This window comes from Malaclemys terrapin, chromosome 9 (assembly GCF_027887155.1).
Source record: "Malaclemys terrapin pileata isolate rMalTer1 chromosome 9, rMalTer1.hap1, whole genome shotgun sequence".
Lineage (NCBI taxonomy): Eukaryota > Metazoa > Chordata > Testudines > Emydidae > Malaclemys > Malaclemys terrapin.
The window spans coordinates 68996055-69022039 of NC_071513.1; the positions used below are offsets into that span (position 1 = coordinate 68996055).

Here is a 25985-nt window from a genome sequence, read left to right on the forward strand (position 1 = left end):
GTTGCTGAACACCGTTTGATCTGATCTACGCGTCCACTTGATTAGTGAGTGAGTGAGCACTGTTTAAGTGCACAGTCTAAGTAACTGTACTCTGCACTGGGGAGTTACTGTAGTGGGATGGGGACATTTTGTGCTGGTTGTTTCAGGCTTCCAGATAAAGTAACCTCCACCACTTTTGTTCCGTGTGTGTGTGTGTGAGAGAGAGAGAGAGAGAGAGAAATAAGACTTGTCTGCATGGGAAAGCTTTTGCAAAAGAAACTAGGGTGTGAATTTAAAATGCAATAATTATTCCACACTAACTCAAAGGCCATGCGTAAACTACAAAATTAAATTTCTGCTGCAGTAAATTACTGCCGTTTGTGCGTGTCTACACTTTGCTCCTTGTGTTCGCGGTGCTCGTCCTCACCAGGAGCACTTGTATGAATTGTACTGTCAATGTGGGGCATTGTTGGATGGCTCCGGAAAGCCAGTAACAGTAGATGTAAGCAATGTAGTATCTCTGCTGACTATACTATGTCAACCTAACTACGTGGACTTTGACTCTATGCTGCTCTTGGAGGTGGAGCATTAAGTCGGCATAGCGGGGCAGTTTTGTGGGCGGGAGCAAAATTTAAGTATAGATCAGGTGTCTGCAACCTTTCAGAAATGGTATGCCGAGTCTTCATTTAATCACTCTAATTTAAGGTTTCGCGTGCCAGTAATGCATTTTTATGTTTTTAGAAGGTCTCTTTCTATAAGTCTATAATATATAACTAAACTATTGTTAAAAGGCGACAGAGTCCTATGGGACCTTATAGACTAACAAACGTATTGGAGCATAAGCTTTCGTGGGTGAATACCCATAAACTATTCTTGTATGTAAAGTGAATAAGGTTTTTAAAATGTTTAAGAAGCTTCATTTAAAATTAAATTAAAATGCAGAGCCCCCTGGACTGGTGGCCAGGACCTGGGCAGTGTGAGTGCCACTGAAAATCAGCTTGTGCCCTGCCTTCGGCACGCGTGCCATAGGTTGCCTACCCCTGGTATAGACACTTCCATAGTTAGGTCGACGTAAGTTGCCTTGCTTCGACCTGTCTGTAGTGTAGACCAGATCTTACGCTGCACCAAGAGTGCTGTTGTGTGGTTGAGTTTAATCCCACTTCCCAACAAGGTGGATTGATATAAATCAAAGTGATTTAAATCACCAAGCAGGAAACTTTTTACTTTAAATCATCAAATTGAATTATGTTTTGAATTTGTACTTTTAACATAACGGCCATACTGGGTCAGACCAAAGGTCCATCTAGCCCAGTATACTGTCTTCCGACACTGGCCAATGCCAGGTGCCCCAGAAGGAATGAACAGAACAGATAATCAAGTGATCCATTCCCTGTCGCTCATTCCCAACTTCTGGCAAACAGAGGCTAGGGACACTATCCCTGTCCATCCTGGCTAATAGCCATTGATGGACCTATCCTCCATGAATTTATCTAGTTCTTTTTTGAATCCTGTTATACTCTTGGCCTTCACAACATCCGCTGGCAAAGAGTTCCACAGGTTGACTGTGTGTTGTGCGAAGAAATACTTTTTGTTTGTTTTAAACCTGCTGCCTGTTAATTTCATTTGATGACCCCTAGTTCTTATGTTATGAGAAGGAGTAATTAGCAATTCCTTATTTACTTTCTCTACACCAGTCATGAGTTTATAGACCTTGGTCATATCCCCCCCCTAGTTGTCTCTTTTCCATGCTGAAAAGTCCCAGTCTTATTAATCTCTCCTCATACGTAAGCTGTTCCATACCCCTAGTAATTTTTGTTGCCCTTTTCTGAACCCGTTCCAATTCCAATATATCATTTTTTTGAGATTGGGCAACCACATCTGCATGCAATAGTCAAGAGGTGGGTGTACCATGGATTTATATAGAGGCAACATGATATTTTCTGTCCTACTATCTATCCCTTTCTTAATGATTCCCAACATTCTGTTCGCTTTTTTGACTGCCGCTGCATATTGAGTTGATGTTTTCAGAGAACTATCCACAATGACTCCAAGATCTCTTCTTGAGTGGTAACAGCTAATTTAGACCCCATCATTTTATATGTATAATTGGGATTATGTTTTCCAATGTACATTTATAACATTAAATTTCATCTGCCATTTTGTTGCCCAGTCACCCAGTGTTGCGTGATCCTTTTGTAGCTCTTTGCAGTGTGCCTGGGACTTAACTATGTTGAGTAGTTTTGCATCATCTGCAAAATTTGCCACCTAACTGTTTACTCCTTTTCGCAGATCATTTATGAATATGTTGACTAGCACTGGTTCCAGTACAGACCCTGGGGGACCCCACTATTTACCTTTCTCCATTCTGAAAACTGACCATTTATACCTGCCTTTTTTCTTCTATCTTTTAACCAGTTACCAATCCATAAGAGGACCTTCTCTCTTATACCATCACAGCTTACTTTGCTTAAGAGCCTTTGGTGAGGGACCTTGTCAACGGCTTTCTAAAAATCGAAGTACACTACATCCACTGGATCCTCCTTGTCCACGTGCTTGTTGAGTCCCTCAAAGAATTCTAGTAGATTGGTGAGGCATGATTTGCCTTTGCAAAAACCATGTTGACTCTTTCCCAACAAATTATGTTCAACTGTATGTCTGACAGTATTGTTCTTTACTATAGTTTCAACCAGTTTGTCTGGTACTGAAGTCAGGCTTACCGTCCTGTAATTGCCGGGATCACCTCTGGAGCCCTTTTTAAAAATTGGTGTCATGTTAACTATCTTCCAGTCATTTGGTACAGAAGCTGATTTAAATGATAGGTTACAGACTACAGTTAGTAGTTCAGTACAGTTTGAGTTCCTTCAGAACTCTTGGGTGAATACCATCTAGCCCTGGTAACTTATTACTGGTTAATTTGTCAATTTGTTCCAAAACCACCTCTAATGACACCCCAATCTGGACCCACTGGTTGTTTAGCAGGCTTTCTGCTTCTGATGTACTTACTTTTTTTTGCTATTACTTTTTGAGTCTTTGGCTAGTTCTTCAAATTCTTTTTTGGCCTTCCTAATTATATTTTTACACATCATTTGCCAGAATTTATGCTCCTTTCTGTTTCCCTCACTAGGATTTAACTTCCACTTTTTAAACGATGCCTTTTTGCCTCTCACTGCTTCTTTTACTTTTGTTTAGCCATGGTGGCACTTTTTTGTTCTCTTATTATGTTTTTTAATTTGTGGTATACATTTAAGTTGAGCCTCTATTATGGTGTCTTTACAAAGTTTCCATGCATCTTGCATGAGATTTCACTTTTGGCACTTTTAATTTCTTTTTAACCACCCTCCTCATTTTTGCGTAGTTCCCCTTTCTGAAATTAAGTGCTACAGTGTTGGGCTGCTGTGGTGTTTTCCCTGCCACAGGGATGTTAACTGTAATTATATTATGGTCGCTATTACCAAGCAGTCCAGCTATATTCACTTCTTGGATCAGATCCTGTGCTCCACTTAGGACTAAATCAAGAATTGCCTCTCCTCTTGTTGGTTCCAGGACCAGCTGCTCCAAGAAGCAGTCATTTAAGGTGTCAAGAAACTTTATCTCTGCATCCCATCCTGAGGTGATATGTACCCAGTCAATATGGGGATAGTTGAAATCTCCCATTATTATTGAGGTTTTTTATTTTAGTAGCCTCTCTAATCTCCCTGCACATTTCACAGTCACTATCACCATCCTGGTCAGATGGTCAGTAATATATCCCTACTTCTATATTCTTATTATTAGAGCATGAAATTACTATCCATAGAGATTCGGTGGTACAGTTTGGTTCATTTAAGATTTTTACTTCATTTGATTCTATGCTTTTCCTTCACATATAATGCCACTCCCCCACCAGCACGACCTGTTCTGTCCTTCCGATATATTTTGTTCCCTGGTATTACTGTGCCCCATTGATTATCCTCATTCCATCAAGTTTCTGTGATGCCTATTATATCAATATACTCATTTAATATGCGGCACTCTAGTTCACCCATCTTATTATTTAGACTTCTAGCATTGGTATATAAGCACTTTAAAAACTTGTCCATTTTTAGCTGTCTGCCATTACATGATGTAATCCGATGAGACTCTTTCATTTGACTGTTTCAGATCAGATTCTACCTGTATTTTATCGTTTTCCATCCTCTCCTCCTTACTAGGACATAAAGAATCTCCATTAATAGATCCTCCCCTTAGGGATGCTTCTGTCCGAACCACGTTCTCTTCCGCACCTGTCAGCCTTCCTCCAGCCCTTAGTTTAAAAACTGCTCTATGACCTTTTTAATTTTAAGTGTCAGCAATCTGGTTTCCTTTTTAGCTATTTTCCTGAAGAAAGATTGATTCTTGTTGATTGGTAACCATTAAAACATACTGTAAAGGCTATATTTACAACTAAATTTGCTGTTTCTTTTTGGTAAGCAGGAGGATACGCTATATCTCTCTCCATTTATTTAAGTAGTTATGTAGCTTAACTTGGATTTATTTAAATTCTTAACTTCTACATTTTTTATTATGTTAGAAAATGGTGAATGATGCATTTCTTGTTTACTAGATTAATTTTTTTGCTTATTGTTTTCATGAAACTTTATCTGGGTGGAAATTCAAATTCAATTAAGAATGCACAAAACCAGGCTTTTACTTGATTTTTTTAAATTAACTAAATGTGCTGGATGCATAAGAAAAAAAACATAAAAAATTTATCAAAACATGTTTTGCATTTAAAACTAACTGAACTATTAAACAAAAGAAGTATGATTTGTAGTTAGTGAATTGAGATGATTGCTTCTGGTCATTATATCCTTCAAGGATTTAGAACTAGTACTGTACATCATATTGTCTCTCACTAGTGGAAGAGGAAAACAAGCACTCCTGCTTTTTCTGCTCCCAATTGGTTTCTTAAATTTCAATGAACCAATCATTGAACTGAGCTAGTTGAATAAACTGAAATGAAGAAAATTATATTCTCTCTGTACCTGGAGAAAACATTACTATTGTCAAAAGCTGATTTAGTGTAATGCCGACAGACCCCAGTTGGTGGGTGGGATTGAACCTGGGACCTCTGGAGCTTAGTGCATGAGCCTCTACCGTGAGCTAAAAGCCAACGGGCTGTTAGCTAAGGCTGTAGAGCAGACTCGTTAATTGCTCGTGCTCGCGCTCTCTCTCTCTCTCTCTTTAAATGGTCTCAGTGCCACTAGAAGGGACAGTACACCACACCCAGAACATGTGTGGGTTACGTACTTCCCCTAGCTGAGGAACCATGTCCCCAGCTTCAGAGACTTCCCAGTTGAAATCCCAGAAGAGCCCCCACTTGTAACGCCAACAGACTCTGGTCGTTGGCAGGCAGGATTGAACCAGGGACCTCTGGAGATTAGTGCATGAGCTTCTGCCACATGAGCTAAAAGCCAACTGCTTGTAGAGCAGACTCATTTTATCTCTCTCTTTCTCTCTAAATGGTCTCCATGCCCTTAGATGGGACAGAACCCCACACCCAGGAGGGGTGTGGGTTACATTAGCACTTCAGCAAACTCTGGTTCAAGGTGCTTAGCCAGTGACATCCACCAGTTCAGTGGTTTGATTTTCTTTAAAACTTTGGCAGCAAACGTACTGTTTAACATATTAATTTTAATAATTTTAATAATTTTAGACCTTAACATAGATTGTCAATTTTAAATTTAATTTTAAATAATTTATTTAAAAACAAACCAACCTGTGTTTAATTTAAATTTAAAAAATCCTTTTTTTTTTTTTTTTAAATCATCTATTTTTATCAACCTTGCTTCCAGAGTGGAGTAAGCTAAACACAGACTCTCTTGTGCAGAATAAGAGTATTTACAAGGGGAGCTATTCTCCAATAGCTCTTCAGGTCTCTTCCCCCCCCCCCCCCACCTCCCCCCAATAGGGATGGTAGATTTATATACCCACATTTTCTGCTACACCGCATCATGGAGGTTTACTCCGTGGAGCTGGGCTGTGCAGTGCACAGAGGATGTGATTCCCATGCATGGGCTGCCCAAATCCTTCTGTGTTTCCTATACTGTACAATTGAACTTCACTGACACGGTACAAGGGGCTGCATTACCCTAAAGGAAGGAGCAGTATTTGCCTGTAAGAAATGTGAATTGCTTCCATTTATTTCATTGATGTGCTAACTGAAATCTTTTTGTCTCTGGAGTCCTGCCTATACTGGAGAAGTTTTTTGCAATGTAGATGGGTACAAAGTGCAATTGCACTAAGAAAAAGTACCAGTATTGCAGTAATGGTATAGCTGGATTCATGTATTCCTTACAAACATGCTATAAAAATTTCTTTGGAGAAAGAAGTGCTTAAAGCACTGCTACTACCAGTCCTGACACGCTGCTGGTAATTATAGTACGAGTACAATTGGAACTGAGGCCATTGCCAGAGGTTTAGGCTCTTTGCCTCATCTCTGCCCAGACAGCTATAAAAAGTAGTGGCAGATCAACAGCATTTGATTACAAAGGTTAAGAGTCTGCTTTCTGCTGTCAGTGTTTAGGAAGTAAAGCTGTTGCGGTACTGTAACTAGAGGGGAAAGCAGTGATTCATTTTGCAGTCAGAGGGTAAGAGGTAATTGTAGGGAGGAGGAGACAGGAGAAAAAAGAAGCTGACCCAACAGAAAGAGGAGGGGGCACAAGTAGGGGAAGTGGTCAAGCAGGAAATGCACAGGGAAATGAAAACCAAAAGACCACTCCAGGATGGAGGAAAGCGATGCAGAGTGAAAATAGAAGCAAGCTGCTTACTCTTAAGTTTGTTGGCTGGTTTAACTCATCCTATTAATTAGCCAAAAAATTCAGAAATAAAACTAGCACCTTGCCCTAAAATGTTGCAGCATATGTCAAATGTTGAAAGGCCTTTTGACACAATTTGGAGGTCTACCTTGTTTTCCAGCAAGTTAACTCCTTGCTTATCCTAGGTGGCTTTCTCTCTACTTATATAGCCCCTACCTTTGTAATATCTGAATACCTTACAAATACTAATACAGTTATCCTCAAAATATCCCTTATGAAGTAGGGAAATAGCCTTATTTTAGATAAAGCCTCATTCAAAACCCATTGTGGTCAATAGGACTCCCTAAAGGATCAGGCCCTTTTGTCACTTTTGGAAGTGGAACTTAGCAGTCTTATGCAATGCTGAGCGTAGCAACACCTAAATACCTTTACAAATCCTGGACCTTAGTGACTTTCCCAGGGTTACACATGCGCAGAATGTGCAAGAGCTGGGAATTGAATCTAGATCTTCGGAGTTCCAGTCCAATACCATAACCAGAAGATCATTCTTCTTGCAGAATGTTCTAAGCCCTTGTTGATGCTTTGAAATAGCACTGTTTCAGTAGTTTTTTTTTGTCAGTAGTCAGTTTAATGAAATTTGAGCTGACCATGGATTTGTTCTTGTCTACACTTGGAGGTCAACACAGGTTCAGCTGAACAAATTGATCGAATGGTGGTGTTTGTACACATAGGAAATCTCTCACTTGTTTTTTATGGTGTAAGTTCAAGGAGACCAACCAAAGTGGAACATAATAAAAGTATATAAAATAATATAGAAAAAGTAGATCCAGGGCTTCTGTTCTCTCTGTCTCATAACACAACACCTAGGGGCCATTTAATTAAATTTAAAGATAGCAAATTTAGATCTGGTAAAAGGAAATACTTTTTCATTAGCACCATTGAACTCATTGCTACAGGAAGTTGAGGCCAAAAACTAAGGAATATTTAATAAGAGATTGGACACATATATTGATGATATAACTTTGGATACTTGGTAACATTTTGGAAGGAATATTACACCTTATGTTTCAGGGCTTAAGCCAGTCTCTAGTGATTAAAAATTAGGATAAGAGCCAATATAGAGACCATCTTATCCCACAATTACCTGCTGCATGGTTCTTATATCAGAATCCAGTGGTTAGCCCACTAGCCTACCAGTTAGGTGACCTTAGTTCAGTTCCTTACTTTGCCACAAACTTCCATTGTGACTTTGGTCAAATTACTTAGCTTCCCAGTGCGTCAGTTCCCCATCTGTAATATGGGATTAATAATACTTACATACCTTACTGGGTGTTATAAGGATTAAACCCATTAAAAATTGTGAAGCACTTGAGATCTATTGAACAAAAGTGCTATATAAGAGCTAGGTATTATTCACTGAATCATATGGAATAGATGACTGTATGGACTTGGGATCGGATCCAGTATGGGAGTTTGTATGTCCCTATGGGTGCATTTGTTTCTGTTATTGTGTCTAGTAGTTCTTCTGATAGTAAAAATTGTCTGTGCCCTTTCTACACAAGAGCGAGAAATTTTCTAGTGCAGCTGGTGTACATGAAGTTTCTAAAACCAGCTTAATCAATGGAGTGTGAGTAAAAGTCAAACTGCCAGGCTGGGTTTTCTGGTCACGTAAAACCACTTTATTTTCTTGTAATCAATACATTCATAAAAAAACAGAGAATGAAACCCTGAAGTTTAGAAATGTTGATTGAATGACTGTTTTGTTGCCGAACAAATTGTTCTATTTCCTTGGTTAGAGGATCTGCACTTTACTTTCACGCAGAAATATATTAAAAGCTCTGATAAACACTTAACAAATATAAATAAATCTGAGTATTTTCTTGACAATTGTTTGGTGCTAGCTTTTGGTATTCCCATGATGATTCTACCAGTCCCATTCTTTCATTGCCTCTCTCTGTATGAGATCTGCTGGAGTTAGAAATGGCTTCATTGGCACCTGCAGAAGTTGATTGGGCTGAATCATGAAAGTAGGGATCATGAGATAAATGCTGTTTGCAGTGGGGTTTTTTTAATTTTAATATTAAGAAAATTATAGTTGATTGCTGAAATACACATGCAGGTACAGACATTAATCTTGCATCAAAATAAGTAAATATAATTGTTCTGTAAATGTCCTCAACTAGCAGAATATCTGTGCAAGACTTGTTTTAATGTCTTTAGGAAAAACAAGTTTGAAGTGCGTAGTAACTTTGGAAAGGTACATACAAATGACAATGTAAACTAATAATTTCACACACATGCACATGGTGTTGGGGAGGGATGGAAAGTCTTCTAACCATGTATTTAGTTCAGATCTTACAATGAGAAAGTAGGGATGGAGGAGGGTGCAGAGAAATATTTCCATTGTGAGGACCAGGTAATTGAGTTGGCAGGGATTGTGAAAACCAGGTAGCTTCTTGACTGCAGATCACTTTCTCAATGGTAGCTACAACAGACTTTCCTGCCCTTCAGAGCGAACTCCCCTTACTGAAGGGTTTTTAATAAATCTTAATAACCTATGTATAGTCAGATAGAATTGTTTAAAGCATTTATTGTTGATTGGAAATGACTTTGGCAGACTTCCTACTTCCTAAGCTTGATGATAGCTTAGGGTATGTTGCAACACTGATAGAAGCATCAAGACTGTAAACAACAGAAGATTTGTCCCAAACTCACTCAATTTGGGGAATTAATTTTAAAGCGGTGTTTAATGTTTTATTGAAGCCGTGAAGAGTTTTTCTGTGTTTCAGTGAGGCATTTATTACCCTCATCGGGTTCTGAAATCACTGTCTCTATTTGTAATTTGTTAATGGAGGCACTGCGCAGAGCACAAGCCATGAGGAGGAGAGAGAGCAATCGGGGTTCCTGTAAAGAAAGGACCTGGGAACTAATGACAGCATTCTAGAAATTACAGGGAAATGATTGAGGGGATGGGGAGGGGGGCGCTAGGACTCCTCGGGAAAGTGATGGGCCTGAAGAGAATTGGATAAACGTTAGCACCAGCGCAACTTTCAGCAACGTGTAAGAAAGACCAACTGCCTTTGTCTGGGTCAGAGGTTGGGTGGGGGCCAGGCACAGGAGGGAAGCGGGCGCGTGTGAACGCGTCACAAAGCAGATTTTTCCGTTGCTATGGAGACGCTGCCCGGCTTAGATCCGCTTTTAACCCCGATCTCCGTTACATGAATGGCAGTGGTAGGAGCTGCCTGCCAGACTTCGCGGGGTGTGTGGGGGAACGCGAGTGGGCTCCTCGGGAGAGGGCCGCAGGTAAGGTCCGTGGCTGAGGCGCACAGACCTTTAAAGCGATTGCAGGGTAAAAGATCATTGGGGAGCCGGGGAACGGTGGGGAGAGGGGGGCCGGGGTTCAGTTACCCCCTCTAGCGGTGGAGAGAAGCGTGGTTTGACGCCCGCTGCCTGCTTCTAGTTCCGAGGTCTGCTCTGCTCCTTGCCTTCAATTTCCTTTCACTTCTCTAAGGCTGTGCTTGCGGCAGAATTCAGGAAACTGGACCCTGTGCCCGGGCCATCATTTAAGGACAGTGACTAAATACTTTCTCCCATTTCCTGGGGAGAAGATTTTGCTGTGTCTCTCAGTGAAATGTTTTGACTTTTAGTTTTTTTTTTTAATAAGAAAACATTTTTTAAACAAGTTCTAGTTTTCAGGTCTTTTTAAAAAATACATGTTTTAGTTCATATTTCAAGACTGGGCATCAGTCCAGACCTGGTTATTTTGAAGAAAAGATTCTTTCCATAGAACATCCATCATACTAGAGGCCCTTTTTACCTCATTGTATTTAGAGCAATTACCCTGGTAAAATGTAGCCTGATTCCTCCTTATATGTACTGACTGGAAAATAGAGAGCATATGAGAATTTTACCATAAAGACAATAAACTGTGAGCTAAGCAAGAATATATTTTAAGTCCAAAAAGAGGAATTTAAAACCAGGAATTAGGCTAACAAATTTTGAAAAATTCAGTAAAACAGTAAATTTCACTGCATATTGGTTGAAATTGGTTGGTCTAAGAATCGCATTAGCAAATGTGATGGTGGTTATACCTTAAAACACTGGAAAAGTATACCCAATGCAGTTTGCTTTCCCCCTCTTACCCCCCCCCCCAAAAAAAAAACTTAAGCTGCTGACAGGTGACAACAATCATCTCAAAATGTCAAACTCAATTTTTTCAAGTGTCTGTCCACTTAAAATAATAGTTTCCAAGTATTAAAACATGGTGCTGAAACTTTGTAATGTGGTTACTCTTAATATGTGAATTTAATAATCAGGCTTAAGTAAAACAGGTTTGAGTGAAGTATCAAAGTAATTATGAATTAAAAATGTTGTTTCTAATATAAATCGTGACTTAAATAGTATATTTTGTCTATCACCTCTTGGTAATAGTTGCTGGAAATCAGTTAAGAGATGTTTTGGCTAGCAGCTAGAATGGGGGATTTCGGCTGAAAAATAGTAGAATGAAATACTGCAATAGGTCACTACTTAAAGGGGGCAGTGAAAATGAAGGTGAAAACTAGTAGAGACAAACTTTTTTACATTTAAATTTGTGTATTACAAGTGTTATATTGACTTGAGTACCTTGGTTAATTATTTAAAAATAGATCTAGGTGAATAAATCAAAAATGTATTCAAATGCTCTTTCAAATAAAACCTATATTCTCAACCCCTTTTCTTTGTTTTCTGTGAACATTCATAAAAAGCAAATTAGCTTTTGTTCGCAAGGTTCACTGAATTTGAAAGTGTTACGAATATTCATACAAATGTATATTGGAACCAAAATTGTACTTGTGTGGCCATCTTGAAATCTTTCTGTGGGTTTGTGTTAGGTCATCTAATAAGGATACAGAAACAAAACTGTGAGTTAGGTAACCAGCGATACATCTAGAACATTGAGTACTTTCAGCAAACAGTAAGCCACCCATAAGCTGAAATTCTTATGTACAAAATAATTATTTCTACTGATATGGATAATGAACTAATCTGTAACAGTGTTTACAGTTGATTCACAAACAGGGAAAATGTCTACATTTGCTGACTAAATTAATTACAAATTTAAAGTCTAAAGCAAGGATCAATATTTACCTCGAGGCATAATAAATAAAAACTTCATGTTTACTGAAACAGTAATTATGCGTATATTATGTTACAAACTCTTACTCTGCAGTAGCTGGAAATATTTCCTTAGTGTCCATGGACTGAAATGCAACAATATAGATAATTCTAAAAGATGGGGTGAAATGAAAGATTTGAGGGGGAATATAAAAAAGCTAATTTTGATTGTCAAGGAGCCAGTGATTAAACAATCTGCATGCATATGGTTAATATTCCAAATCTCTTGACTCTCATGACTTTGTAGGTGACCATGAACTATGAGTATTTTTATTACATTACAATGGGTTTTATGAACTCAGATTTTGTGGGGCAGGTTTCTTGAAGAGTGAAGTAACATAGCATGGATGAACTGAGTACTTTACATTTGTATTCAAGTCATATTAGAAGTATACCTTTTTTACATGCACACCTGTGAAATGTACTTGATGTCCTGATTTTGAAAACCCGTTCCTTCAAGTAATTTTCTTTCTTTCAAATGCATTTTAAAAGGTTTATTCTGCTTAAAAAGAGGGGAGAACCCCTTTTGATTTTAGTCTGTCAATGTGAAATTGCATAATTTCTGACTGTTGATGTAGTGTGTAGGCAATGTCTTCAGTAATTACACCTACTTCATCATTGTTCTGTATCTCTGTATCCATTTTACCCCAGGGTAAAGGGGGGTGTAAAATGCTTCCAAGTCAGCCTGGTAGTGTTTCTCTCTCTCTCTGTCCTGTCTGAACAACTACATTAGATGCAGCACAATGGTGAAAAATCTCCATGTTTCTTGAGCCTGTTCTACACTTAAGTTTTGTCGGCAGAGCTATGTCAGTTATGGGTGAGATTCCCCTCTCTTCCCCAACGTAACTATGCTTGCAAAAACTGCAACGTAGACACTTATACTGGCAAAACTCCTTTTGCTGGTATTGTTTATTTTGTTTGGGGAACTGGTGTAAGTTGTACCAGCAAAAGAAGTCTGCTATAGGATTTTCTTAAAAAGTGCTCCGGATGAAGTACTGAAGAGGAGGGGATATAAATTTTACTGTCTAAGGCTCTCACTACTTTGCTACTTTTTGGTGACAAAAAAAGATTCAAGTAACTGGGATTTCATTGTTCTAGTTCTTTAAAACAGTTGATTGAAACTTATTATCCCACAGAAGTGTAGCATTCACTCCAAATGAATTCAGAATTCCCTCACAATTTTCTTAGTCAGTGCTCAGCTCTTTTGTTACCATTCATCCTTGATTTTCCCCCCTCCCCCAAGGTTATGCTTAAAAACAACCAACCTTCATCATTATTTCTGTGGTGATTCCACCTAAGGACCTGCATGAAGCATCAGGACCCCATTGTAATAGGCACCATGCAAACTAATGCCAAGAGACTTTGAGAGTTCATTGCCTATAATTTGCAACTCAGCTGAATCATCTTGTCCCTGTGGCATTGTCATGCCTCAATAGACTCACCAAAACTGGTGCTAGAGTAGAGAAACATTAGAATTGAGAAGAATCTGAGTTATAGTAAAAATAGAATAAACTTTCAGCATAATTGTCTTAAACTATTTTAAAAAATAAGTTCAATGACACTTGTAACTTGTTAAGCAGAGAAAAGTAGTCCTTGGTATGGAGACTGCAGTCCATGTGACTTAATTTGAAATTAAAAAAAAAAAAAGTACAGGCAGATTCTTGAGAAAAGCATCACTGTCTTCATGATTCTTCAAGTCTCTCTGTAGAATTGATTGTAATCTAGGATTTCCTTGGTCTCTTATTACACACTGCAATTGTACATTTCATTTTGTATTGCCATTGTGTTATCACATCTGGCAATTAGCATATTGAGTCAAACAAGACAATGATATGGTATTTTTAATACTTTTGTTTTTACCCAGATACTTCTACTAGTAAATCTTCTTGCTAAATTTTGAAAAAAATCTGATTACTCAATTCCTATTGTTATGTAACATATAGTGTTGCTTGGAAAATTAGAAATCTTAAGCTACAGAAGTGATTTGGGTGAAAGTACAACAGTTACAGTATATTATACTTTTATAATTGCCTTATTTAATTGGGATTTTTCTTCTGTAGATTTCACCACACTTGCCTGTGACCGCTCCTGTGGGATAAGCTGAGACTGAAGCATCCAGCAGTGGCTTTCACATCTTTACCTGCCACGATGAAAAGTTGCATAAGGTTTGTTTGTTTGTTTATTTATTTTGACACTGTGTGTGCATTTATTCTACTGTAGTTGTTGTCACAAGATTCATAGACTTTAAGGTCAGAAGGGACCATTATGATCTTCTAGTCTGACCTCCTGCACAATGCAGGCCAGAGAATCTTACCCACCCACTCCAGTAACAAACCCCTGGTCTATGACTCAGCTATTGAAGTCGTCAACTTGTGGTTTAAAGACTTCAAGGTGCAGAGAATCCTCCAGCAAGTGACACATGTCCCACTCTGCAGAGGAAGGCGAAAAACCCCCAGGGCCTCTGCCAATCTGCCCTGGAGGAAAATTCCTTCCCAACACCAAATATAGCGATCAGCTAAACCCTGAGCATGTGGGCAGGACTTACCAGCCAGACACCCAGGAAAGAATTCTCTGTAGTAACTCAGATCCCACCCTATCTAGTGTCCCATCACAGGCCATTGGGCATATTTACCGCTAATAGTCAAAGATCAATTAATTGCCAAAATTAGGCTATCCCATCATACCACCCCCTCCATAAACTTATCAAGCTTAATCTTGAAGCCAGATATGTCTTTTGCCTCCACTGCTCCCCTTGGAAGGCTATTACAGAACTTCACTCCTATGATGGTTAGAAACCTTCATCTAATTTCAAGTCTAAACTTCCTGATTTATATGCATTTGTTCTTGTGTCTACTTTAGTACTGAGCTTAAATAATTCCTCTCCCTCCCTGGTATTTATCCCTCTGATATATTTATAGAGAGCAATCATATCTCCCCTCAGCCTTCTTTAGCTTAAGCTAAACAAGCCAAGCTCTTTGTCTCCTTTCATAAGACAGGTTCTCCATTCCTCGGATCATCCTAGTAGCCCTTCTCTGTATCTCTTCCCGTTTGAATTCATCCTTCTTAAACATGGGAGACCAGAACTGCACACAATATTCCAGATGAGGTCTCACCAGTGTCTTGTATAACAGTACTAACACCTTCTTATCTCTACTGGAAATACCTCGCCTGATGCATCCCAAGACTGCATTAGCTTTTTTCACAGACATATCACATTGGCGGCTCAGTCATCCTGTGATCAACCAATACTCCGAGGTCGTCCTCCTCCCTCCTCTGTTACTTCCAAGTGATGCATCCCCAGTTTATAACAAAAATTCTTGTTATTAATGCATGACCTTGCACTTTTAAATTTCATCCTATTACTCCAGTTTACAAGGTCATCCAGATCTTCCTGTAAGATATCCCGGTCCCTCTCTGTATGAGCAATACCTCCCAGCTTTGTGTCATCTGCAAACTTTATTAGCACATTCCCACTTTTTGTGCCAAGGTCAGTAATAAAACGATTAAAGAAGATTGGTCTCAACACCGATCCCTGAGGAACTCCACTAGTAACCTCCTTCCAGCCTGACAGTTCACCTTTCAGTATGACCCGTTGTAGTCTCCCCTTTAACCAGTTCCTTATCCACCTTTCAATTTTCATATTGATCCCCATCTTTTCCAATTTAGCTAATAATTCCCCATGTGGAACAGTATCAAATGCCTTACTGAAATTGAGGTAAATTAGATCCACTGCGTTTCCTTGGTGTAAAAAAATCTGCCACCTTCTCAAAGAAGGAGATCAGGTTGGTTTGGCACGATCTACCTTTTGTAAAACCATGTTGTATTTTGTCCCAATTACCATTGACCTCAATGTCCTTATCTACTTTCTCCTTCAAATTTTTTTCCAAGACCTTGCATACTACAGATGTCAAATTAACAGGCCTGTAGTTACCTGGATCACTTTTTTTTTTCCTTTCTTAAAAATAGGAATTATGTTAGCAATTCTCTGTCATACGGTACAGCCCCCAAGTTTATAGATTCATTAAAAATTCTTGCTAATGGGCTTGCAATTTCATGTGCCACTTCCTTTAATATTCTTGGATGAAGATTATCTGGGGCCCCCGATTTAGTCCTATTAAGCTGTTCAAGTTTGGCATCTACCTCCATATCCTCATTCCCATTTGCCATCCTACCATTATCCCTAAGCTCCTCATTAACCTTATTAAAGACTGAGGCAAAGTATTTGTTTAGATATTGGGCTATGCCTAAATTATCATTAACCTCCACTCTATCCTCAGTGTTTAGCGGTCCCACTTCTTCCTTTGTTTTCTTATTTATATGGCTATAGAAACTTTTACCATTGGTTTTAATTCCATTTGCAAGGTCCAACTCTACATGGCTTTTAGCCTCTCACTTTATCCCTGCATGTTCTAATTTCAATAAGGTAGCTTTCCTTGCTGATCCCTCCCATCTTCCACTCCTTGTAGGCTTTCTGCTTTTTCTTAATCACCTCTCTCAGATGCTTGCTCATGCAGCTTGGTCTACAACACCTGTCTAAGTTTTTTCCCCTTTCTTGGGATGCAGGCTTCTATTAGTTTCTGCAACCTTGACTTGAAGTAAATCCAGGCCTCCTCCGCCTTTAGATCCACAAGCTCTTCAGTCTAATCCACTTTCCTAACTAATTTCCTTAATTTTTTAAAGTTAGCCCTTTTGAAATCAAAAACCCTAGTCACAGATCTATTTTTATTTATCCTTCCATTTAGTTTGAACTGAATTAGCTCATGACCACTCGACCCAAGATAAGCAGATCAGTTAGTAAACACATTTTTGTAAGGATTCCTTTCTTTCCTACGTCACAAAAATTTACTTTTGAAAGTAAAGGGTAGAATAGTATTAGCATGGTAAGTACATCACCAGGTCAAATCACAGATTATAGTCTAAGAAGGAAGGATCAGTGCTGGAAACTGCCAGTCCCATTTCCCCAAGATCCAGAATAAATATGCCTGACTTGGAGGACTGAAGGAGAGAACAAAGAGGATTTCTTGTTTTCTCCCTCTTTCACACTTCAGTACTACTCCAACAAAAAGTATCATGTACAACTATATAGTGATTATGTGTGCATGTGCATTTAAACAGGCTTATCTCTAACTTTTCTGCAGTGTTCTTGCATTGATTAGTAGCATATTTTCCTCAAAGATTTTAACTGATGCTGCTGAGCTATCTTGCATCTCATACTAAACAGGATCTGATTCCAGAAACAGTTCTACCACTCCAGGACCAGTATGGCTTCTTGTTGCTCCAAAGCCAAATGTTTGGAACCAGTCCTACATAAAATGGGACAGTCTGACTTGCATTTGACCTTCATATTCAGCAACTGCTGACCATTTAGTTACATTTTCCTACTTTGAATTTCTGGAATATCTCATATTAAAGGGTCACTAACATGTAGTTCATATTAAAAAAATAGTCTGTTATATAGAACAAATTAATCTACAAACATTTGTATCTTAATGAAAATATTTTATTTTTTAAAATGTCAATATGAGTATTTTGTAGAGGAGTTAAAAAAAATCTATTGGGGGGAGGGGCAATGGTTTTTCTGTAAAAACAACAATGTATGCCTCTGGTTAGCTGCATTGAGATAAGAATCATATTCATAAAAGAAGTGCTAAGTCTACACATAAAAAGATGTTTTTTTTTTTTATAATTGCTAGCCTTAGAAAGTCAACGTGGCTTCTTCACAGTGAAGCTGGATTCTTTCCTTCTCCCACATCATTATCAGTAATAAAGAACCTACAAGCGTTTGGAGTCTTCCGAAAAAAATGTCCTTACATACTTGTTTGAAGATGGGGCAGTGCTCTGTGTACTGAGCGTCTTTCAGAGTCTTGGTATCCCACAAACTGATTTTGATTCAAATGAACAGTTAAGACCATCACATTATGAATAAATTATCAGGAAGGAATAGGCCCATATCTCCTCTAGCTGATATCTATCAGTTCTGAGATTTGATTGTGTTCTGTAAGGCTTTCTTAATTGCCATTAACCTGGCAAGAAGGGGAGCTGGCTCAATAACATACCCACATGAGTGGTCCCTGGGTTGGAGAAAACAGTTCAGATATTTTTCCAGTGGGGGGGGAAAAAAAAAAATCTGTTTGCTTTACCTATAAATATGACCATCTGCTCAAGAATCACTGTCCATCAATGGCTATTAGCCCTAGCCTTTGTTTGCCAGAAGCTGGGAATGAGTGACAGGGGATGGATCACTTGATGATAACCTGTCTGTTCATTCCCTCTGGGACACCTGGCACTGGCCACTGTCAGAAGACAGGATACTGAGCCAGATGGACCTTTGATCTGACCCAGTAGGGCCATTCTTGTGTTCTTATGGTTCATACATGCTTTCTTCAGTCACAAGATGGATGTTGCAGGAGTAGTTGACGGGGCTTTCCCTTGTTCCCTCTGGTAGCTTCATTGACATTTTTTCTCAGGAAACAAAGGGCCCATAGTCTGTATGGCTAAGGCAAATGTACTGCTGTTGAGGATAGTGTTAATCCCCTTGTACTGAAAATGTTGCCATGTTTAATCATGCAGAACCAGTGCACCTACTTAATTCCCTGCCTAAAATCCCTTTTCCTGTCAGTGTGGGAGACAAACTACTGATTAAAAACAAACAAGGAGTGAAAATGTGTTGAGGGGTTGTTTTTTTTCCCCTCACTCACCTTTCAGCCATGCAAGGAAGGAGAGAGAATTTCTGTTGCCAACAAAAGTTCCTTCTGTCATAGTTTATCTTCTGCAAGAATTTCCATCTTGCAAATGAGGTCATTTTAGTATGACTACTAAAATATACTTCCCTCCTTCCTTCAGAAAGGAAATGGATTCTTTCATTCCTTCTTGGAAGTTATCAAATTGGAGTGGTAGTATCCCTTTAAACAAGCACACACACACACACACACACACACAAAATCTATACTGTACTAAAGTTGAATGCTGACTGCCAAATTACCAAAAGTGGATGCAGTACTAGTTGCCCTTGTTAAGCATTCTGTCATCCCCTAGAAGTTTGTAAAGGTAAAACACTTAAAGCTCTATTGGCCACTGCAGCAACCATCTGCTTTGCAAAAGCTATTCTACTGTTTTTTCCTCTTTTGAATTGTATCAGTGCTATAGCATTTTGTAAATGCAAAATTACTTTTACACACAGTTAATCTTCATAGCACCCTTTTGGTGTAGGCAGTTGAAAGTAGTGTTGTTCTAATTTTACTGAAGGAGAAATTGAAGTAAAGAGATTAAGTAGGGCTGTCAAGCAATTAAAATAATAATCATGCTTAATTGTGCAAATAAAATTAATTGTGATTAATCGGACTGTTACTAGAATACCATTTATTTAAATATTTAGATATTTTTTACATTTTCAAATATATTGATGTCAATTACAGCACAGAATACAAAGTGTACAATGCTCACTTTATATTTTTTATTACAAGTATTTGCACTGTAAAAAAGAAATAGTATTTCAGTTCCTCATAAAAGTACAATAGTGCAATCTCTATCATGAAAGCACAACTTACAAATGTAGATTTTTTTTTTGTTACGTAACTGCACTCAAACACAAAACAATGTCAAACTTCAGAGCCTACAAATCCACTAAGTCTGACTTCTTGTTCAGCCAATCGCTCAGACAAACAAGTTTGTTTACATTTGCAGGAGATAATGCTGCCCGCTTGTTTACAATGTCACCTGAACTAGGGTTACCATTCGTCCGGATTTACCCGGACATGTCCTCCTTTTTGTGCTAAAAATAGCGTCCGGGGGAATTTGTAAAGCACTCACAATGTCCGGGATTTCCCCCCTCCCCCGGAGCGGCTGGGAGGGCTGCAGGGAAGTCCCGGGCTGGACTCTGGAGCAGCTGGAGAGGAGCTCCGCCCTGCATTCTGAGCAAGTGTCTCAGCACAAAGTGCAGCCCTCCCCTTTTGCAACTGGGAGCGGTTACTGCCATGCAGCGTAGCAAAACGGGAGCGAGAGCACTTTGTGCTGATACAAGGGCAGCTCTCTCCTGCAACCCGGTCCGGGCCAGGGACCGGGTTTTGTTGTGCAGGGCCAGGGACCGGGTTTTGTTGTGCTGGGGAGCTCAGCCACGTGTCCGGCTCGCACAGAGCCCAACACCCTGTTCTGAGCAGCAGGGTAAGGGGGGCAGGAGAAGGGGCAGGGAGGTTCTGGAGGGGGCAGTCAAGAAACGGGGGGGGGCTTTTTGGGGGGAGTGGAGAAAGTTTTGGGCAGTCAGGGTACAGGTAGGGGGTAGGGTCCTGGTGGGCAGTTGGGGGGGGGGTCTTAGGAGGGGGCAGTTAGGGGACAAGGAGCGGGGGGGTAGGGGGCTGGGAGTTCTGGGGGGGAGCTGTCAGGGGGCAGGAGTGGGGAGAGGGATCGGAGCAGTCAGGGGACAGGGAGCAGAAGGGTTTAGATGGGTTGGGAGTTCTGGGGGGGGCTGTCAGGGGGCAGGAGTGCGGAGAGGGATCGGAGCAGTCAGGGGACAGGGAGCAGAGGGGTTTAGATGGGTTGGGAGTTCTGGGGGGGAGCTGTCAGGGGGCAGGAGTGGGGAGAGGGATCGGAGCAGTCGGGACAGGGAGCAGAGGGGTTTAGATGGGTTGGGAGTTCTGGGGGGGGGGGCTGTCAGGGGGTGGGGAGTGGTTGGATGGGGCGTGGGAGTCCCAGGGGTCTGTCTGGGGGTGGGGGTGTGGATAAAGGTTGGGGCAGTCAGGGGACAAGAGGCAGGGAGGCTTAGATAGTCCTGGGGGGCAGTTAGGGGCAGGGGTCCCAGGAGGGGGTAGTCAGGGGACAAGGAACGGGGGGAGGGTTGGGAGGTCAGGGGGGGCGGGAAGTGGGAGGGGCAGGGGCGGGGCTAGGGCGGGGCTTCTCCCGTCCTCTTTTTTGCTCGCTGAAATATGGTAACCCTACCTGAACGTGAGAACATATGTTCACATAGCATAGTTGTAGCTGGTGTTGCAAGATATTTACATGCCAGATGTGCTAAAGATTCATATGTCCCTTCATGATTCAACCACCATTCCAGAAGTCAGGCCTCAGCTCAAGTAGAGCGGTGCAGCCCATCCCATCCTTTGCCTGCGACCCTGGATAGCGGTGCAGGCCCTAGCCAGCTTCAGGTGCCGTCGACACCCAAAGCTCTTAGGCAGCTCAAGAGATCCTGACGCTCCTGGTGCTGCCAACACTGGCTCTTCCGGTATCCCAGTCTCTGGGTAAACCTGCGTTGGGACATATGCGTGTGTCCCCGCCGAAGCGGTACTGATCCCCATTGAGAGGGATGTCCCGCCAGTGTTTGTCCACCTGAAGCAGTCACGCCTCAGGACTGGAGAGGCAGGCTCAGCGGAGCCCTCTTTGGTCCCCGCAATGGGGGCACCAATCGAGGGACTGAAGGCATACCTTGCCAGTAGATTGGCGCAGACACTGAGGCACTGATTGAACACCAAGGACTGCCGATTACTGGCCTGTCATTGCCTGTCTCCAAGGACGAGGTCTCCCTACTCAGGACGATCCTTCTGGCAACCAGCCCGTAGTAGCTCCCGGTCCTGTTCGACATACCAGCCAAGTAGCGTGAGGTGTGGATCACCAGGTATCCAACACAGATCCGCCAAACGCCATCGCTCCGAGAGCCTGACCAAGACAGTCTCATTTGGACAGGTCGACCTTAGGACGCAGTGACCAGCATGAGTTGGACAAGAGCCACCAGTCAGCCCAATCCTGACTGCTCCACTGGTAGCTTTGGCTCGGAGCAAGGTTCCCTGCCTGTAGGACAAGACCCAGTACCGGCAGTGCCGTCTACATTATTGGCACCGAAACCTGTCCTGTGGCCCCAAGCATAGTGGCCAGTGCCATGGTATCTGTGGAACCCCTGGGGGTTCACCCAACCTTCCCAGGCTGCATGATCGGTGTTGGGAGCCTCAGAGAGGCCAGCAGCCTCAGTATCCTGTCCCCCTCCGGTGCTTGAGGCTTCGGGGGGGTAAGACCCCACAAGTCCAGGAGGACCCAGGTGAGCAAGCTGCTGGACCACCAATGGACATGGCGGTTCCTGTGGCACTGGCATCATCCTAGTCGTTGGACAAGGCTATCATGGGGTCCCCTCATCTAGTTCCTCAGGATGATGCCAAAGCACACCAGGAATTTTTGAAGAGGGTTGCTTTTAATCTGGGGCTTCAGGCAGAGGAATTGGAAGAGCCCTCGGACTCGGTTTGATGTCCTCTGCTCCTGCTAGGGTGGTTCTACCCCTTCATGAAGGGGTTTCCAAAATCACTAATACCTTGTGGCAGACTCCCTCTTCCCTGGCCCATATCTCTAAAAGGACCGAACGCAAGTACTTTGTGCTGACCAAAGAGCACAAGTACTTGTACTCCCACCCAGCCCCAAATTCCCTACTGAAAGGTGGCGGTTAACCACAAGGAGAGGCTAGGACAACCCGGGGCCACCCCCAAAAATAAAGACTCGAGGAGGCTGGATCTCTTTGGACGTAATGTTTATTAGTCTTCCAGCCTTCAGCTGAGAGTGGCCAACCCTCAAGCCCTCCTTGGCCGATATGACTTTAATAAGTGGCGAGCCATGGCCAAGTTCGAAGGGTTGCTCCCCCGAGGCTTCCAAGAAGGAGTTCCGAGCAATCCTCGATGAGGGCACGACTGCAGCCAGGGCGGCCCTCCAGGAGGCGTCGTATGCTGCTGCCTGCACCATGGCTTTTGCTATGTCCATACGGTAAGTCTCTTGGGTGCTCCTCTCTGGGTTGTCCACCGAGGCCCAGTAGTCATTGCAGGCCTGCTTTTTGATGGCAGAGCCCTATTTGTGGAGCAAACAAGATAGCAAGTCGCATGGCCTCAAGGACTCCTGCACCACCCGGAAAACCTTGGGTCTCTATGTCCCAGCCCTGGCGCGTAAGCGGTTCAAACTGCAGCAGCCTCAGGGCCAGGAGAGCCAGCCTCAGCAGGGCCAGCCCCATAAACAAGCCAAGGGTTAGAAGCACCACCCAAGCCATCCGCCTCCATCCTCAGCCCAGTCGGGCTCGACCCGTAATAAGCAGGTTGCCAGGCGGTCATTTTGAGGATGTACCTGAGGGCGACCTACCAGACTATTCCCTGGATCCACCTTTCCCATTTCCTCCTGGCGTGGACCGCTACAACTTCGGACCACTGGGTCCTCAGCACAGTGGAATAGGGTTATATCCTTCAGTTCCTTTCTACACCCCTTCCCACCCGCCTTTCCTGTCCCTCTTCAGTGACCCCTCTCACGAGTCACCTAGTGCAGGAGGTAAAGGTTACTACAGCTGGGTGCAGTGGAAGAAGTTCCTCTCAAGTACAGAAACAAGGGACTCTGTTCCTTGTCCTTTTTAATCCCAAAGGCCAAGGGCAGTCTACGGCCCATCTTAGACCTGTGAGACCTCAACAAGTACCTACAGAAGCTAACGGTCCGCATGGTCTCTGGCTTCTATTACCCATCCCTGGATCTGGAAGACTGGTATGCCACCCTCGACTTGAAGGACGCATACTTCCACATAGTGATCTTTTGAGGACACAGACGCTTCCCCCGGTTTACGGTGGGGCCGCACCGCTACCAGTTTACGGTCCTTCTATTTGGCCTGGCAACAGCACCGCGGGTGTTTACCAAATGCATGTTGGTTGTGGCAGCTACCTCAGGTGCTGGGGTATCCAGATCTACCCGTACCTCGATGACTGGCTCATCAAGGTCTCAAGTCCAAAGGAATGTCTCAATGCTTCAAGCCATGTGCCGCTCTCTGGGCCAATTGGTGAATGACAAAAAGTTGGTTAGTGCCAGTGCAGAGGATAGACTTAATTGGAGTGGTTCTTGACTCCATCTGCGCCAGAGCGTTCCTGCCACTAGGAAGGTTCCACCTAATGGCAAACCTCATCGCGGAAGTCTCCATGTTCCCTCTGCCTACAGCCAGGGTCTGCCTGTGCCTGCTGGTCCACATGGAAGTGTGCACTTATGTGGTCCACCATGCCAGGCTCTGGATGCGGCCCCTGCAACAATGGCTGGCGACGGTCTATTCCTAGTCCCGAGATCCCCTAGAGAAGATAGTTACCATTCCCCAGGCGATAATCATCTCACTGAGATGGTGGACCAACCGCAAGACAGTCCTGGAAGAGGTTCGACAATCCTCCTCACTCCATCGAGTTGCTGTTGGATGCCTCAGACCTCGGCTGGGGGTCCCTGGAAGAGGCACGGTTACACAAACGTTGAAGAGCTCTGAGCAGTCTGGCTGGCGTACGGAGTTGTCTTGCCTCACCTGTTGGGCAAGATGGTATGAGTTCTGACAAACAACAGTTGCGATATTCTATATCAACAGGTAAGGGGGAGCGTGCTTGCCAGCTCTCTGTTAGGAGGCGCTCAGTCTGTGGGACTTCTGAATCAGCCACAAAATCCACCTAGGAGCTTATCACTTTCCCGGCGTTCAGGAATACGCTGGCAGACCAGCTCAGCAGGGACTTCGCCTATCACCACGAGTGGTCACTCCATATCGAAGTAGCCTGCATGATCTTCCAAAGGTGGGGAACTCCTCAAGCGGACCTGTTCGCTACCAGACAGAACAGGAAATGCCACCAGTTTTGTTCTCAACAGGGTCTGAGCAAGGACTCCCTGTCAGATGCCTTCCTCCTGTGGTGGTCAGGGAGCCTGATGTATGTGTTCCCTCCGATTCCACTCATCAGCAGGGCCCTAGCAAAGGTAAAGAGAGATCAGGAGCAGGTTATCATGCTCACCCTGGCGTGACATTGCCAGCATTGGTTTGGCATATTCATGATCCGGTCAGCGGCCCCTCCTTGGGCCCTGCCCAATCGACTGGACCTGCTGTCGCAGGACCACCACCAGCTCTTACACCCCAACCTCAGTTCCCTCCACCTCTTGGCATGGATGCTGTGTGGCTGAACCCGGAGGAGCGGACCTGTTCAGGAGGAGTCCAACAGGTCCTCCTGGAAAGTAGGGAGCCCTCAACTAGACTGACTTACCTGGCCAAGTGGATGAGGTATTCCTGCTGGGCGTCCGAATGGGGCAGCTCTCTCCCTCTTGTTCCTTCCTATAGGCTGTCCTGAACTACCTGCTTCATTTGAGGAACGAGGGCCTGGCACATTCTTCCATTCGAGTGCATCTTGCGGCCATTTCCGCTTTTCACCCACCGATCCAAGGACAGACTGTGTTCTCCCATGACATGACAGTCAGATTCTTGAGAGGGCTGGAGATACTCTTCCCACAGGTGTGGGCTCCCTTCCCCCAGTGGGATCTTAATTTGGTCCTCTGTAGGCTCACTAGCCTGCACTTTGAACTGCTGGGGTCCTGTTCCCTTTCCTATCTGTCATGGAAGGTCATGCTCCTGGTGGTAGTGATGTCAGTGAGACAGGTCTTGGAAATTAAAACCTTGATCTCATAACCACCGTATACGGCCTTCTACGAAGGTAAGGTTCAGTTGCAGCCCCACCTGGCCTTCTTGTCAAAGGTGGTCTCCACCTTCCATATGAACCAGGACATCTTCCTCCCGTTGTTCTGTCCCAAACTGCACAAGACCACTGAAGAGAGGCATCTTTGCACCCTGGACATCTGGAGGGCCTTGGTTTTTTTTTTTTTTTTTTTTTAAACTTAGAATGTACCAAGCCTTTCCGTAAATTGACTCAACTCTTCATCGCTACAGCCGATAGGATGAAGGGTCATCTGATGTCCTTGCTGAGGATTTCCAATTGGATCACCTCATGCATAAGGATCTGTTACAGCCTGTTGGGGGTTCCGCATCTGCCAATTGTCAGAGCCCACTTGATGAGAGCCCACTTGACGAGAGCCCAGGCATCTTCAGCAGCCTTCCTGACGCACATCCCTATCCAGGACATCTGTAGAGCTGCAACATGGTCCTCTATCCACATGTTTACTGCTCATTATGCCATCACTCAGGAGGCCAGGGACGACGCTGGGTTCGGCAGAGCTATGTTGCAATCTACACATCTGTGAACTCCTGCATTGGCCTCCTCTAGGGGTAGTGCTTTGGTGTCACGTAACATGGAATGGACATGAGCAAGCACTCGAAGAAAAGACAGTTACCAT

General features: G+C 42.8%; 1 protein-coding gene across 6 annotated transcripts in view; it reads left to right on the plus strand.

The window, feature by feature from the left end:
• ACSL3 (acyl-CoA synthetase long chain family member 3) overlaps window positions 1-25985 on the plus strand; it is a 115434-nt gene that overhangs the window by 16215 nt on the left and 73234 nt on the right. For 5 of the 6 annotated variants that reach the window (XM_054039108.1, XM_054039110.1, XM_054039109.1 and 2 more), the window contains one exon: window positions 13970-14074. The gene's annotated coding sequence lies outside the window, so the exon portion shown is untranslated. Of the gene's footprint in view, window positions 1-10039; window positions 10059-13969; window positions 14075-25985 lie in introns of those variants that run through there. The other variant, XM_054039111.1, reaches the window with a different exon arrangement.